We start from the raw sequence: 18279 nt of genomic DNA on the forward strand, positions 1-18279 counted from the left end.
CCAGTCTTGGTCTGACCTCCATCCCCCTCTCCTCCTGCTATGCTCCTCTTATCCCCTTCTTGGGTTTCTCTTTGTGTCCCTCCCACCACTACGCGTTTGCACTAGCTGTTCCCTTTGCCTGGAATGCTCTTTTTCTCTCCTCTTTGCCTAATTAATTCCTAGTTAGCCTTCAAACTTTACTCAAGTGTTACTTCTTCAGAGAAGCCTGGTCTCACCTCCCTGACAGGGTTAAGTTTCCCTGTTACAGAGCCTCTTTGTCCTCAAAGCACTTGTCACAGTTGCAGGTTTAGGTTTCTGTGTGACTCTTAGCTTAACCTCTGTGTCTCCTATGAGGCTATCTATTCATTAGCACAGAGATCAGGCTTGGTTTGGCTTCATCATTGTTTCTCCAGCACTATACTCAGTGCTTAGACCAAAGTAGGGACTCAGGAATATATGTGAGCATCTATCCATGCCACTGTAGGGCTGACCTAGAGCAGCTGACAGACAAAAAAACAAAATAAAACAAAACAACAACAACAAAAACCCACAAATAGATGTCCCCAAATCATCAGCTGAGGTAAGTGCAATGAAGAGATTCAGCCTCACAACAGGCTGAGATCAAATACACAAGTGGAGGAGCTCCTTACATGGTGATGGTGACTTTTAAGGTGACATCTGAGGGTAGGATGGAGCTAGGCTCTTAGAGCTTCTTGGCTATGTGTTTCATCAGCTATGACAACCTCAGGACTCCAAGACTTGGGGCTTAGAACCAAGGAACAGGCGGGGCCCCAAGAGTGGAGAGGAAAATGTGCTGAGCAAATTTCCTGGGATTTCAGAGCAAGAAAGGATCCCAGGAATTGTGGTCCAATGCCCTGCCATCAAGCCTCTGGGGCGACCCCATTTTAGAGCTCACACGATGTATCTACTTCTTTTTCTCTAGGTTAACATCTAATTACTTGGCCATTTTTAAAGGAAGGGACTGGGGCAGAGACCAAAAATAGGTATGTGATTTCAATCTCCTTGTAAAGCACCCATTTTCCTCACCAAGCATCATTGCCAGCCCTCACAGTTTGAAGTTATTACATTTTTTAAATTGACCTACAATACACATAACATAAATAAAGCATTTTCAACTATACTACAATTCAGCGGCATTTAATCTTCATAATGTTTTGCAGCCATCACCACTATCTAAGTCCAACCATTTTCATTATCTCAAAAGGAAACCTTGCACCCGTGAAGTGGTCACTCCCCATCTCCCACCTTTATTCCCAGCCCCTGGCAACCACTCATCTGCTTTCCATCTCTGTGGATTTGTCTATTCTGAGTATTTCATATAAATGGAGATGTTATTACAGTTTAAATTTGGGGTTATTCCATAGTACTTTTACATTATCAAAGCTTGTATATTGTTTTGTGTGCCCATGAATTTACAGACTAAATAGGTCCAAGTGAGACTGAGAATAAAAAGTTGTACTGGGAGTCAGTAGCTATTTATAATAATAATGAGGAGAAGCTGGGAAAATTTTGCAGCCGGCAAGTGGCAAACCTGCTTCTTGGGGCCTAATCAGCACCATGATGAAAGTTCAATGCACGTGTAAAATAAATAATGTCACGTCCTTTTCTCTGAAGCATGTCCTCATTTCCTACAGGGAGCTGTGAGCATTTTCCTTGGGCAGCTAAACATTCAAGATGTGAAAGACAACAATTAGCCTGTGTAGAGTGGATGAGCTTGCCCTGATGAATTAAAGAGAGATCAAGCTAGAATCCAAACCAAGAACAGGAAGTAATTTGCCTGAAATTTTTTTTGTTTATGAATTTTTTTTACATGCTATTTTTGAAGATTTGAAACATGGTTAAATAATCTTCAATGGCTTAAGAAAACATGCAGTAACATTGACAAACAATGTTAAACTTGTAAACAACCTTTTACTTGAATTACATTTAAGATCACGTATTTTAAATTATACAACACAACCAAACCTTAGAGAAAACTGGGAATGACAGTTTAGATGCATATATATGAAGTTTTCCTTACAACAGGCTGTCATTTCTATAAGTTCAATATTTAAAAATGGGATTTTAACAGTTACGTATTTGTTTCTCTAAACAGGAAAATAAAAGGAAGCTTGATATTGAAATTCTCAAATCCACATTTCTCCTGAAAATCTCCTTTCTTCCAAAAGAAGTCCCTTCCTTCTGGATTATTTTTTCACAGACTACTTTAAATGAAACCAAACAAGCTGCATTGTCACTCCTTATGTTTGCCTTACCAATGTATTTGAAAGCCAAAGCAATACAGTCTAACATGCTAAGGAAACTTTTTTCTTTAGTTACAACATGATCATTTCCAAGCGAATTGGCAATCCATGGAGATCAGTCAAACCTTTATGCTAGAATATCAAAAATTTGGCTAACAGGGCCAGACTGTCAATATCATGTCTAAATTTAGTTGCTAATTGGCCTATCAAAGAGCCTCGTTGCCATGACTAACTAAACAATATACATGAATGGTTAAGATTAAATTGCTTGGAAAAGAGGGAAGGAACTGGAAGGTGAAAGGGGGATATTTAATCATTAGCTAAAGCGCACGAAATTTGGACTCCTGTGTTTGGACACAAAGGGATTTCCGAAGAAAATGATTTCCACGTTCAGGGCCCTTTAGTAAAGAAAATCTTTCAGGATTCAGGGAGATAATAAGGATATCATTTTCTGATTTTAAATGCTTCAACAGATGACCAAAAAGATTTATTAAATTACAGATGTTTGCTAGCTTGAAGATCTTAAAATGTGATCTTGGCTACAGAGTTTCAGGCCAGAAACTTCCTCGACTAAAGCGATTCTAAATCCCAGTCTCTTACAGACACTCAGTTCACTCACCTTGAGTTTCTCCTTCTTCCCCCACAACTGGCTGCTTCTAACCTCTCCGTGAATCAGACTTCTCCCTACCATGCTTTGTTTAATTCTGCAGAAATTCAGTTTTCTGAATGCCTTAATGATAACCCTGGTGAACACTCATATTATGTTTATGATAAAACAGGGCAGGAAATTGAAGGCTTAGAACTTTGAAGTCAGGCAGACATGGGGTCAGTTCCCTGTCCTGACATTTGTAACTGAATAACCTAAAACCCCCTAACATCTTTAGACCTACCGTATGGACATCCTATAATAACGGAAAGCACACAGACTCTTAGAGCCAGACTGCCTGGGTCCAAATCCTAATTCACCACTGACTAACAAGTTATCTAGGCACTCTCTGTCTCAGCTTCCTTATTTGTAAAAAAAGGGAAAATAATAGCAGCTACATCAGTAGGTTGCCAGGAGAATTAAATGAGTTAATATACATAAATCACTTCAGTATCTGGCACAGGGCAAGAACCACATAAGAGATTTCAGTATTAGTAGTCATAGTAGTAGTAGTAGTAGTAGTGGTAGTAGTAGTAGTAGTAGTAGTGGTAGTGGTAGTAGTAGCAGTAGTAGTAGCAGTAGAAGAAAAATGTTATTATCACTATTGCTAACAGTTTTGTGTGAGAATTAAGTGAGATCATAAAGTATCTCACTGAGTAAGCATTCAATCAGTAGTACAATACGTATTGTGTATTTCCAGCTTCAGAAAATATAAAGGCAGTGGGTGCTTATTCTCATTCATTTAACGATAAACATTTTTAGCGAGCAGTTATGAAATGCTGCAGACTGTGGCAGGTGATGACCACACAGAGATGCAAGGATAGGAGGCCAATCCTCACAACTCTCAGGCTAGCAGGAAAGGAAATGTGTCATTGGTTGTTTTGGGTGCTATGGTACACATTTGCATGGGATTCCATGGCGCCCCAGGTGGAGGAGATCAGAGAAGGCTCTAAAGGGGGTGACACTTGAGCTGAACCTTTAAATATGAATGGTCCAGCCTGATAGAGAAGACAAGGGGTCATTCCAGGAGAGAAAGCAGCCACCTCCCACACTGCTGCCAAGGCATCTTTCTGTCCCAACACACTTGATCATATCATTCTCCTCCTTTACATCCCATCTTGGTTCCTCACTGCCAAGAAGACAAAGGCTAAACTCTCTAGTTGGCATTCAAAGGCTTTGTACCATCCGACACTTCCTCCTTTGTAGCTCCATTTCCAGCCACTCCTCTTCCTAAGCACTGTGTTCTGAGCACTCCAAACACCTTTGCTCACAGAGGTGCCCCTGCCTGGCATGTCTTCTTCCCTCTCCTCCATCCTCCATCTAACATTTTCATATTCAATCCTCAAGACCCATCAAATGTTACCTTCTCAGCAAAGGTAACATCTCCTATCTTCCCAGGAAGAAATCATTCCTCCTCCCTCTATAACGTAGGTGCATTCCTTACCACATTGTATCATTAGGTCTTGTTTATCCACCCCCCCACCAACACTAAAATACAAATTCCACAAGATCAAGGTTCTATTCAACTTTCCGTTTTCAGAGCTTAGCCAAACACATGGCAACCTCTCAATAATCTTGAGCTATTATTTCTCTGGTGGATGTTGGGCAAATATTCACTAAGTCATGGAGTCAGTCAAGGAGAACTTGTTGAAGGAGTCACTCAACCAGATCAGAGATCGTCCACAGCAATTTCGTGCAGGAAAATCAAGCAGCATTTCCTGACTTTCTCACTCCTTAGTCTTTGGAGCACTTGCTTTTGAAATGTACATCCAATAAGAGAAAAATAATTGGAAGAACTACACCTTTGGAGTCTCCCAACTCATGAGACCCAGTCCTGGAATTAGAGTTTCTCTTGCCATCCAGTGAGCTCTCATAGGTTATTAGAGACCATGACTTAAATTCCCCTCGGCAATAAATTGGAAGTAATTCCCACCTATTGGCACAGAATGAAATTCTTATCCTCCATAGCTGGCCAGGGACATACATGAGACCAATTCAGGCTCTGCCATTAGAAGTGGGGACTTGACCCTCAGATCCCCTCACTGAATGGTGCTGAGAAGTGCTTCACCGACATCACTGGGAATGAACTACATCTAATAGGAGAAAGCCTATGGCAGCAAAAGTAGAATAAGGGCATTTAAAATCAGCGACTTTGTTTTCTCTCTCATTTGCCTTGTTATCAGGGTTGGGCTGCTGGAGTAGTCATATTATGCAGTCATGTACATCAAAAATTGAGATGGGCATTATCCACCCCATACCACCTGTGAAAGCTCCCATATGTACTTTTTCTGCAAGCAGGTCACCCTCCTGTGCCTTAGACTCCACCCCTGTGCTACCGAAAAAGACATCTCACTTCTATCACTTTCCTCTTTCCCACAGAGATCATCAGCTTTTACCTCTTCTCTGGCTTTCAGAGTGAGAATATCTCCTCCAGTTGTAGAAATAAACTCTACTGTTCAATTCTATCCCCCTACTGTTCCTTCCAACTGTTCTCACTTCCCCAGTTTATGGCATACCTCCTGTCTTTCTAGATCTCTCTGTCTACTCATCATGAGTATTTGTTGAGTAGCCTCTAGGGCCTCTGGACTTCTTCTAAGGTGGTGAGATTAGTAAAACCTCTACTTTCCACAATACTGTTAGGTATTGCTTCTTGCCACTGAAATCATCTTAACTGATATACTTGGTGACAGTAGTGGGCTGCTCTAGTTTGTTTTTTTTTTTAATTGCAGTATAGTTCATTCACAATGTTGTTAGTTTCTAGTGTACATCAAAGTGAATCAGTTATACATATACATGTATCCACTCTTTTTAGACTCGTTTCCCACATAGGTCATTACAGAGTATTGAGTAGAGTTCCCTGTGCTCTACAGTAGGTCCTTATTAGTTATCTATTCTATATATAGTAGTGTGTATATGTCGATCCCAATCTCCCAGTTTATCCCTCTGGGCTGCTCTAGTTTTGACCTACCCAGAACTTCTTCTCCCTTCTTCTTATCACAAGAACCAGACTTTCATTTGGGTAACTCTCCGTCTCCCATTCAGTGTGGTGTTGATGAGACTGTGAGCCATGATAGCTCACCAAGGAGAAGAATTGGTTCACAGTGGGCTGTGATCCAAGCTGGGCCAGTCCAGCTCTTCGCCAGGAATCTGAATCTTGAGCAGAGTAACACTAGCATGGAAAGTAGGTGGGGCTGAGTCATCCTGATGGCAATGCCTCGAAGAGCCTGTTCGTGGAATCTCCAGATCTTCCCTGTTTACTTTTTTCCAAAGGCCTGCTGTTAACTAACTTAGTTAAGGCAATTCACCAGGACCCAAATTCAAGGTAAATATGATTTTGATAGAAGGAAACACTCTTAGCTTTAAAAAACATTTATTTAATTTTAACTACTTTGCTATTATTTATCCATTTATCTGTGACAAATTCCTCCTTTGATTCTCTAAAGCTATGTCATTTCCTTTTAACACATTCCATTTTTTTAAAGTTAACCTGACTTGGTTTCTAACTATAACCAAAGGAATATAACTTATATAGTGACAAATAAATATATAAATTAATGAGTACTTCTTCAGAAACCAATCTAGAAGTACAAACTAAAATATGCATCTCTTCCATAGTTATCAGAGGTACAATATGCATTCCCATGCAGTTTGAATTCTTTTTTTTGTTTGTTTTTTTGGGGAGGGCTGTGTCGGGTCTTAGTTGTGGCACACAGGATCTTTGTTGCGGCACGTCGTTGCAGCATGCAGGCTCTCTAGTTGTGGCTTGAGTGCTCAGTAGTTGTGGTGCACGGGCTTAGTTGCCCGACCAGAGATCGAACCCACGTCCCCTGCATTGGAAGGTGGATTCTTAACCACTGGACCACCAGGGAAGTCCCAGTTTGAATTCTTAAAGGAGTAATTTCCAAAATGGGATAGTCCCATGGCTGATAAAATCCAAATTGGAATCTCCGTGTGTTTTGATAGTGTTCAGCTTCTATTCCAATTGTTCCTGTATATGTTTGGCAAAAAAAATTTAAGCTTAAATGATCTTTTGAGTTTTGTTTGATTTTTTTTTTTCATTTTAGAAACTGTGATGTGGTTAAAATAAAGCTTGATCTTCAGGCCTTGGGAACTCATCGTGTCCAACACTTGTCACAAGTTGGGAGATGTTCTGGTTGAAGGGGCAGGTCCTTCCCTGTAAACTAAGGAATTTAATGGACCCAATAGTCTCAGGTCCCCCCCCCCCACACCCCATTCATAATCTTTCCTAAGGGATAAAATGGACTCCAATTTACATTACTTTAATTAGTGCTCTTAGCAAGTCTGAATTTGACCAGCCAAGATTCACCCTACAGAAAAACACATTTAACTGCTAGTGGATGACAAGCTGCTCATGCAGGGAGCCCGGAGAAGCTTCTTGGCAGGCTTTTTGACTTCTAGTTGTTTCCTAGAAGACTATTCAAAACCTCCACCCAAGGCTTTGGATAGCATTTTTCAAAAATGAAGTCTTTATCCCTGGACAGGAAAAATTACTTAAGGCAATTCACCAGGACCCAAGTTCAAGGTAAAGATGATTTTGATAGAAGAAAAATACTTTTAGCTTTGGGGAGGGGCAGTATCTAATTTTAACTACTTTGCCACGATTCATCTATTTATCTATGACTATCAGTTGTTTATTCTGGGCTCTGCATGCAGATCTGTAAGTACCTTGTTTAGAGACCACTTCACTCTGACACTCTCTCAGTAGAAACGTTTCCTTATTCTTATGATAAATTCCACTCATTGTCTTCCAGACTTGCCACCAGTTGCCTAGGAAACTTTTCTTCCTTCTGCATATTGGAGAATGTGTTTGTCCTTTTAAAAAAATCTCTTTGGGGGCAGTTGTATATTGCATTTCTCATTCTTATCAGGCAGTGGAAAGGTAAACATAGTTTCTAATCCTGATGCAACAAAGTTTCAGCCCAACATGGAAATGATGTATCTTAAAACATGTTTCACCACATGAGCTAAGACAGTGGTTTCTAAATGCTAGTTCATGGATTAGTTTACATCAGAAATAATGGGGGAGCTTCTCTGAAAAGCACAAATCCCCAGGCCTCCCCTGATTCAATGAATCAGAATCATTTTAATGGAAAACATATTCTTTTGAAAGACTGAAGTGGAGCTACATATACTACATTAAAAAGATGTCCAGGAGACAGTGGCCTGGAAAAGCAAACTGCAGAATGGTGGTTATAGAATAGTCACATTTGTGGGGAAAAATATATATAAATATGTATCAACGTTTTTGAAAGGCAATATACAATGATATATTGACAGTGGGATTATTGTAGGAAGTACAAAGTGGAGGAGAGGGGATTTACTTTCCACTTTCTACCCTTCTGCACTTTTTGTGTTATTTTAACCAAAAGCACATACTACTTTTGTAACTGAAATTAATCAATCAACAGTGGAAAATACATTAAAAGCCTCCCAGGGCATTCTAATCATCAACCAGTTTTAGGGACTGTTGCACTAGGAAAATGAGATAAAAGTCCATTAGTATAATTTCTCAATTAAAGGAATTGCACTTTCTCTCAAGATGCAAGTTCTTCTAATTATCCTGTTAGCACCAGGTCTCAAAGCAATGTTGACACTCGCTAGCACTATGTACACAGAAAGTAGTAAAGGAGAATACATGATGGGGGAATAAACAAACAACTTACATTGAAATTTGGAGGTGGAAACATTATAGCTCAAGGAGAAAAAAGCCTTAAAACTACTTTTACAGGGATGGAGACTGGGAAAGTAAATTCCTATCTGCAATCTTATGCGCCCTATACATAAAATTACTTTGTCTCTCCTACTTAAATGAAAAGATCCATAAATCAAGCAAAATTTTTACTGCTTTAGTTCCCTCCTGAAAAGTTTGATTGTCAATGTCCAACATTTTGAGTGTTATTATTAAGAACTATAATCGTTTATCATTTTGATAGGTCCTAATGAAATAGGCTGAGTCAACGCCAAACAGAATATTCTTTAGTATTCCTCAGTGGTAAAATTCCATTGTCACTAGCCGAAGAACAAGGATCTTCTCTTTAGATTATAGCTTTGAGAAACTAGCTTTAACACATTTTTGCTTTCCTTTTTCCTCCTCCATGCTGGACTCTTGGCTTAACACTCTGCCATTAGCCATTTAGAGATCAAAGCAACTTTACAAGCTTGTAGAAGAAATCTCAGGACAGAAATTCCTGCAGGTAGGAATTTAGAAAGGTACAGATTCTCAACTCAGGCCCTTGTAAAATTTCATAAACAGAAGCCTCAATTAAAAGAGAGTCCAGAGGCCAGAAGGGGGAGCTCTTACACCCCACAGGCGTAGAGCCCAACAGGAAGTAGAAAGACTTTCTCCTCTTGGCTGGAAAGAGCTCAGCCAATGAGAGACTGTCACTACTCAGCCAGTGAAAAGCCACTATACTTCAAATTTTCAATTCCTCCAATAGACTCTTTGTTTACTATTGCCCTCCCAACTTCCTTTTCCCCTCTTTAAAAGAGTTCTCCTCTTCTTGCTATGTGGGGACTTGAACAGGGCTTGCCATGGTTGTGGGTCTGGATTGCAATTCTTTGGTGATCCCCCTCAAAAAACATTTTTGCTGGAGAAATAACTGGCAGTCTATTTGTTTTAGGTCAACACCCTCCATCAGAACAACAGGTGGTACCAGTTCACCATTCGGATTCCTAGTGGCCACACCTAGAACTTTGATTCAGTAAATTGTGACCTGGGCCCAGAAATCTGACTTTTAGTCAGTGCCCAAGTGATTTTGATGCTCCTCATATGGGAACCATTGGAGACAAGTTGCAGCCACAGTTCCAGTTCTGCACAGCCCCCCCGCAGACATGAAACAAATAAACTTATGTGTTTAAGCTACCAAATGGAGGTTTCTGTTATTTGCGGAATCCAATAAAATGTACTTCTTAGCAAGCCAATGAGGCACCCTGTTGTATAGGGAAAAGAAAAAATACATATATATTTGGTCATTCACATGACAAATGTATTTCTCATATATATTTGGTCTTCCTCTATGGTTCCTCGCTCACAGCTCCCCAAACACTTGGAGCTTCCTAAGAGTTGAAAGTGATAAAGGTGTCTTTTGTTATGTGAAAGAGTTGACTTTTGGAAAGCACCTAAGAATGGGTGCTGATTGCCATTGGAGCCAACCATGTGATTAGAGGGTTGGAATTTTCAGTCTTACCCTCCAGCCTCCAGGGAGGGAAGAGGGGCTCGAGGTTGAATCAATTACGAATGACCGATGATTTAATCAACCGCGCTTCTGTAATGAAACCTTCATAAAACCCCAGAGAACAGGGTTTGGAGAGCTTCCAGGTTGGAGGTGCTGGGAGAGGGGTGTTCCTGGAGAGGGCATGGAACCTGGATGCATACCTTATCTTATACATCTCCTCCATCTGGCTGTTCCTGAAATCTATCCTTTTATAATAAACCAGTGATCTAGTAATGAACATGTTTTTCTGAGTGCTGTGAGCCACTCTAGCAAGTTAATCAAACCAGAGGTGGGAGTCATGGGAACCTCTGATTTACAGCTAATCAGTCAGAAGTCCAGGTAACAACCTGGAAGGGGGAGGGGATTTGGGCAGTCTTGTAAGACTGAACCCTTAACCTGATCTGATGCTGTCTCCGTAGATAGTGTCAGAATTGAGTTGCACTGTAGGATACCAGCTGGTGTCTGGAGAATTCCTTGGTGCTATGAGGGAATCTCCACCCACACGTTGGAAATTGAATCTCAGAACCCAATTTGCTCCCTCGCCCTCATTTAAGCGTCATGCCTGCTGATCATCAGTTTCTCTAAAAAGCTTCCTTTTCTTTTTTTCCCACCCTTGTTTCCAAAGACTCTTCACATTTCACACTTCTAACTTTGGGATGCGTCTCTCTCTATGCCAAGAAGTTTGTCCTACCTTTTTGTCATTAGTATTTTTTAAATGTGAATATGAGATGCCTACTTACAGATTGCTTTCTTATAAAACAAATTATAACATAATCCACTGTAAATTGAAAAGAGAGTTTACAGACAGCTTCAAAATTGTTAAGCTTTAGCAGTCATTAATTCATCAATTTATTCATTCATTAAGCAAATGCTCATTGCATATGTATTATATGCAGAGTGATGTGCTAAGCACTGAAGGATATTCAAAGAGAATAAAATCTACCTTCTTCCCTGGAGTTAGAGGGTGAAAGATATACAAGCCTGACACAGTTATATAATAATGCAAAGATAGAAGGTGATCAAGTGGTTAAAAAAAAAAAGAGGTTTTGCTAAAAATTTATTGTCATTTAGAAAGAATAGATTAAAGACCTAAATACAAGACCATATACTATTAAGACTCCCAGAGGAAAACATAGGCAGAACACTCTGACATAAATTGCAGCAATATTTTTTGAAATCCATCTCCTAGAGTAATGGAAATAAAAAAGAAAACAAAAATAAATGAATGAGACCTAATTAAACTTAAAAGCTTTTGCACAGCAAAGGGAACCATAAACAAAACAAAAAGACAACCTACAGACTGGGAGAAAATATTTGCAAACTATGCTACTGAAAAGGAATTCATTTCCAAAATACACAAACAGTTCATACAGCTTAATATCAAAAAACAAACAACCCAATCAAAAAATGGGCAGAAGATCTAAATAGACATTTCTCCAAAGAAGACATACAGATGGCCAACAGGTACATGAAAAGATGCTCAATGTTGCTGATTATTAGAGAAATACAAATCAGAACTACAATGACCTCATACCAGTCAGAATGGCCATCATTAAAAAGTCTACAAATAATAAATACTGGAGAGGGTGTAGAGAAAAAAGAACCCTCCTACACTGTTGGTAGGAATGTAAATTGGTACAACCACTATGGAGAATAGTATGGAGGTTCCTTAAAAAACTAAAAATAGAACTACATTATGATCCTGCAATCCCACTCTTGGGCATATATCCAGAGGAAACTAATTCGAAAAGATACATGCACCCCAATGTTCACTGCAGCACTATTTACAATAGCCAGGACATGGAAGCAACCTAAATGTCCATCAACAGAGGAATGGATAAAGAAGATGTGGTACATATATACAATGGAATATTACTCAGCCATAAAAAAAGAATGAAATAATGCCATTTGCAGCAACATGGATGGACCTAGATGTTATCATATTAAGTGACGTTAAGTCAGAAAGAGAAAGACAAATTCCATACGATATCACTTGTGTCTAAAATATGACACAAATGAGCTTATCTACAAAACAGAAACAGACTCTCAGACATAGAGAACAGACTTGTGGTTGCCAAGGGGAAGGCGGAATGGGGGAGGGATGGATTGGGAGTTTGGGATTAACATATACACACTACTATATATAAAATAGGTAAACAACAAGGACCTACTGTATAGCACAGGGAACTTTACTCAATATCTTGTAATAACCTATAATGGAAAAGAATCTGAAAGATACATATATCTTATATATCTATATATATATCTAAATCACTTTGCTGTACACCTGAAACTAACACAACATTTTAAGTTAATTATACTTCAATTTAAAAAATCATTTTAAAAAAGGAAAGAAAAAATTAAAAAATAGAATGGAAATTACACTGGCAGGAACAATTTTCTAGGCAATTTTTTTCTAAATAAAATGTTTGCTTTAGCAAATCAAGTTTTTTAGACAAATATTTTTCAAGGGGAAATAGTCTATTTTGGAACAAGGAGGGTTATTTATAAAAAAGAGAAAGAGTCAGAAAGTATTTGCAGAAGAAAGCAAATGTTTCCATGTCCATCCCTCAGTTCCAAATGTCTCTTTATTATTTTTCTCAAGGGACCAATTAAGCCCTCAAATAAATATGAAGCTGAATTTCAAAACATTCCTGCAAGCTAGAATTCCAGAATGGTGAGGGGAATGATCTCTTATTATACCCTCTTTGTGTATGGACTGTGTACCCTCACCACCGAGACTGTGATTGCATTGGATGCAAAGACTGGTGCTTCCTCCAAGTCCCCGCAGTGTAAGTTCAGTGCCTCCTCCAATCTGGAGCGGAAGAAAACCTTTTGAATTAAATTACTAAGAGACAATGTATGTGAAAGCACATTAAAGGCAGAGAAATTAATATAGAAATAAAGCTGTGCAGCTGTTATCAGATAAAAATGGAAATAGAACCCAAGAAAAACATTTTCACGCTTTTTGTTTCACTATACACTCACGTATTCCCTTCAACGTGTCATGCAAACCACATCTAGAAGCTACAGGTTTAGAGTAATAGAAATGTGACATAATCAAGGATCCAAGAACTGTACTTTGCAAAATGTCACTTTCTTTGAGCAGTAGAAAGCATATGGTCTTTTGCTAAACAAATGTTTTTTTAAAAGGCTATATCGAATGCATCATTTATCAGCCATACTTCTCCCATCATAAAATAATTTGACTTGTCCCTGAAAAAAAAACAAATTAAAATGTCAACTTTAGAATTGAAATTGACAGCTTCACAGATTTCTTCACTTCTTCCACAAATGCCAATAATGAACACCCTTGAGTGCAGAAAAGAAAGGGTGTTGTGTAGATTTGTTGAAGATACCCCCTGGACTTCCCAGAACATTCTAATGTCAAATATTTTGTACCATGTCTCATCCATATCCCTGGACTGGTCAAACCAAACATCTTTGTAATAAACATCTATTGTTTTTTCTACTTAGGTCTCTTGCTTTGCAAGAACTGCTCCTATCCCCACTTCAAGCAGGTGGCATTGTTGGTGGGATAGACACATGACCCTTAAAAACATCAAAGATTGTTGTGTTCTCTTGATTAATTGACCTCTATATTATTATGAAATTACCTTTAACCTTCTTTACTCCTGGTAATATAATCTTTGCTCAGAAATCTAGTTGGTAGGGTATCCATAACAATAAACTGATACGAAGTTTTGCACATCAGAGCTTATCTGACTTCATGATTTCAGGATTTTGAGGGAGAATAATGTTCAGAACAAACTCTAGATTTTTTCCTTCCATATCTTAAAACTGTGGTCAATATCCAAAGGCATTTTCATGAAAAATGGCCATGGGTATTTTCACTGGTTCTCATTTTCCCTCACTGAGAAGTGTAAGGCTTAAATTTTTCAGATGATCATAATATCTCAGGGCCTGACCATACATGGTCATTAAATATTTGGAAGGCTTTTTATCCGGATCTTGGCTACATTCCAATGGCGAATTAAATTCTGCTTCTTGAAATCTTTAAAAATCCCTTTACTTTTTTAAAAATTGTGGTAAAATATACATAAAATGTACCATCTTAACCACTTTTAAATGTACAGTTGAGTAGTGTTGAGTATATTCCCATCGTTGTCCAATCTCCAGAACTTTTTCATCTTGCAAAACTCTATATCCATCAAACAGCAACTCTCTATTTCCCCTCTCAGCCCATGGCAACACCACTCTACTTTCTGTCTCTAGGAGTTTACCTTCCCTTTACTTTTCAAACCACATTTTACCTCATCAATATCAAAATATTAAATTTTTTGTAAAAATTAAGACAATTTGGAAATGTACAAAAGTAGAATATTAAATTGTTCCCATTCCCAAGCCCACAGCCCAGAGATAATGACTATTAACAGTTCTGTGTAGATGTAGCTGTGCTTTTATTCTATGCATCTATCTAGGAAGGGATGGGGGGGGGGCTTGAATTACATCCCCTCCTGAGAGATCACCTGATTACTGTGCCTCTAAATTTCATGGTCCTCCCACTGATCTTCACTCACTGTGGTTCCACTCTTATTTTGTGCTGTTCACGGATGATAATCCATGGACTCCAAGCCCCTCTCTCCCAAACGTGGGTGATTGCTATGTCTACAACCCACTCCCCTTGCACGGACCAGGAAGTGCTTATAAATATGGAGCTTCCGTTTAGGACCTTATCAATTACTTCCCTTCTCAATACTAACTCAGAAAAAGTAGCAGGGTTTACTAGAGGGGAGCATAAAATGTTTAAAATAGCTGATAATAAATAAAATGCTTTATTTAAAATAAACTGTCTACTGGGACTTCCCTGGTGGTCCAGTGGTTAAGAATCCACCTTCCAATGCAGGGGACGCAGGTTCGATCCCTGGTCAGGGAACTAAGATCCCACATGCTGTGGGGCAACTAAGCCCACGCGCCACAACTAGAGAACCCACGCGCCGCAGCTGCTGAGCCCACACGCTCTGGAGCCCACATGGCACAAGTAGAGAGAAGCCCGTGTGCCTCATCAAAAGATCCCACCTGCCGCAAGTAAGACCCAACGCAGCCAAATAAATTAATTTTTTAAAAAAATAATAAAATAAAATAAACTGTCTGCTAAATACTACTTTTCCTGCCGACAAAAGGACAAGTATCCCATGTAAACTTTTCACAGGGCTCCTACATGGATTCACCCTGTTTCTATCTTATTCCTTGGCCACGAGTCTGCCATCATTTCTGAGATGCCTCCTTCTTCTAGCCTCCATCAAGAGACTATCTATCTCCCCACCTTTCTGGAAATCACATCCCCTACTGGACAGGTTGTTCTCGCCCATGTTTCCTCACCCGCTCCAGCAGTACGTGCCCTGGTCTAAGCTGTTCAGTCTGAAATAACTCTCCAGGGACTCCAATAGGATGGTCCCCAGGCTTCCAGTTCCAGGTTTCCCCAACCTTGTGAGTTACAAATATGTTTCAATATTCTTCCAAACCTCCAGTTGGATCAGACACCCACATAGAAGCACATGGTAACACAACGCCTACCCCATATCTTGCTGTTACCAACATCTGTATTCTTTCAGGACTGGTTAACATAACATTAGCTGCTGGAACAAATACTCTCAAATCTCAGTAGCGTAACACATGAAGCCTACTGAGAATGTTCTTGGTTGGTAGGTTACCTTCCACATGGTCATTCAGGAGCCAGACCCTTTTCACCTGCGGCCCTGCCATCCCTCAGGCCTTCAAATTCCTCCACCGAGAATCCGCTGGAGTTCTCTACATTTAGTTAGCAGACACGGGAAAAGACACAATACATTGGCAATAAAGACAATACAAATGGCCCTTAGACATATAAAAATATGCTACACCTAAGACGTAAAAATCACATCCACATTGGGATATACTTTTTCCTCTATCAGATTAGTAAACTATCTTACTGAGGGTTTCAGGAAAGAGGAATTTTCTACCACAAAACTGGGGAGAATGTAAATTGATAAATCTTCCTGGAGACTAATCTGGCAATATCAAAATTACATATCCACATAGCCTTTTATCCCCTCATCTTATTTCTGAATATTCTTCCTACAGATATAATCACATGTGCAAATAACATATGTATTGAATTATTCATTATAGAAATGTTGGTAATTGTAAAAAGATTGAGAACAACCTGAAAGCATATCAGAGAAATCTGGTTAAACTGATTTTCCATGTAGTAATACCCTACAGTCTTTTAAAAAGATGAAGAAGTGCTTTATGTATTGATATGAGACAATTTCCAAGTTATATTGTTAAATGTAGAAAAGCAAGATGCTAAATAGAATATATAATATGCTGTTATGTTAAGATAATGTTATATTATTATAATATAATAATGCAATTAGAATATGCAGTTATATGAAAATAGGCTGGATAAAAACAAATAGATGGAATAAGGTCTGTATCTAAGTTGGTAGTATTAGATCAATGATATTAATGTCATTTTTCTTGGTTTTGAGCATATGCTATACTTATACTAGATGTTTTGGGGGGAAGCTGGGTAAAGTGTACATAGGAACCCTCTATACCATTTTTGCAGCTTCTTGTGATTCATAAACTAGTACAAAATATAAAGTTATTTTTAAGAAGAAATTGATACATGTACACATACAAATATATATTTATGTGTGAACACATAAAACATCTGGAGGCAGGGATACACAACCAACTGAAAACATGGATTGACTCTGAGAAGGGGAATTAAGTGACTGGGGAACAGGAGAAGATATTTCTCTGTATTGTATACCTTTTTGTTCTTTATGACTTTAAAATCTTATTTAGGGACTTCCCTGGTGGCACAGTGGTTAAGAATCCGCCCGCCAATGCAGGGGACACGGGTTCTATCCCTGGTCCGGGAAGATCCCACATGCTGTGGAGCGACTAAGCCCGTGCACCACAACTACTGAGCCCGTGTGCCAGAACTACTGAAGCCCACGCACCTAGAGCCCGGGCTCCGCAACAAGAGAAGCCACCGCAATGAGAAGCCCGCGCACCGCAATGAAGAGTAGCCCCGGCTCGCCTAGAGAAATCCTGCGCAGCACCGAAGACCCAATGCAGCCAAAAATAAATAAATAAAGTAAAATAATTTTTTTAAAAATCTTGTTTAAAAAAATACAGCTTTTCAAATAAGATTTTGAGCAGTGAAGGTACATGATGGAAATCAAGGAAGAAAAGTAAAAATATCAAAAGCGAAGAGTAGGTTTCAACCCTGAGTTCCTCAGAATGTGATCACCAGCAGTGAAAACGGTGCTTCTTCCTTTTAGAGTTCAGAAAAGAAACACCTGCCTTCTCTAGTGTTTGCTTTGCTCTTTCTTTAAAATTCATTTGCTGAAACGAGCATTTTTGTAACAACTGAGTAAAAAGAAGGAGTACCTAGAACCAGATAAATGTTAGAGAAATTTACAGTCAGTCATCAGCCAAGATCTAAAAGTAAATTTTTCTCTTTTTCAGGATACTGAGAATCATTTAATTTTTTTCTCTAGAGTTTGTTACATTAGTTCAGGGAAAGCATTGATGATTGTTCTGAAATTGTTTTCTAGCTTTTTAAGCATAGTAGATTCATATTCATATCCTTTATTATATAGATTAGTGTGTTTCAAAAGCAAGGCATCTGTAGTATTTAGAAGTAGGAGATACTTTTGAAATCGACAGAGTAGTTTCAAGAATTATTGGGGGGGAGTATTGAAAGTATTTTTCAAATTAAAAATTATCACAGAGACTAATTTTTCCTTTTTCTGGCTGAACTTTTAAAAATCAACTTTCATTTCATTTCTTACCTACCTTTAATAGATTATTTAGAGTGAGTAACCCTGGAACAGTTCCCATGACTGAGTCTGTAAATTGACACTAATTCATTCCAACAACTGAAAGCAGCATATGTTGGTTGCTATTTTCGAAAGAAAATTAAAGAAAGCGGCTGGCGGTAGAGAGTATTTCTTAATAAATAAGCAACGACTTCTCGAGAAGCCAGAAGTGGTACAGCATAGTAGATCCGAGAGTTAATGTTTGCCTTTTTACATTTTAAAGACACATCCAATTTAAAACCCACAAGTAGATTATTGGACACTTATATGGGTTTCTTGTGAAATTAATCTTTGTTAGTTAATGACCAAGTGCCTTC

This window comes from Balaenoptera acutorostrata, chromosome 11, assembly GCF_949987535.1.
Source record: "Balaenoptera acutorostrata chromosome 11, mBalAcu1.1, whole genome shotgun sequence".
Classification (NCBI taxonomy): Eukaryota; Metazoa; Chordata; class Mammalia; order Artiodactyla; family Balaenopteridae; genus Balaenoptera; species Balaenoptera acutorostrata.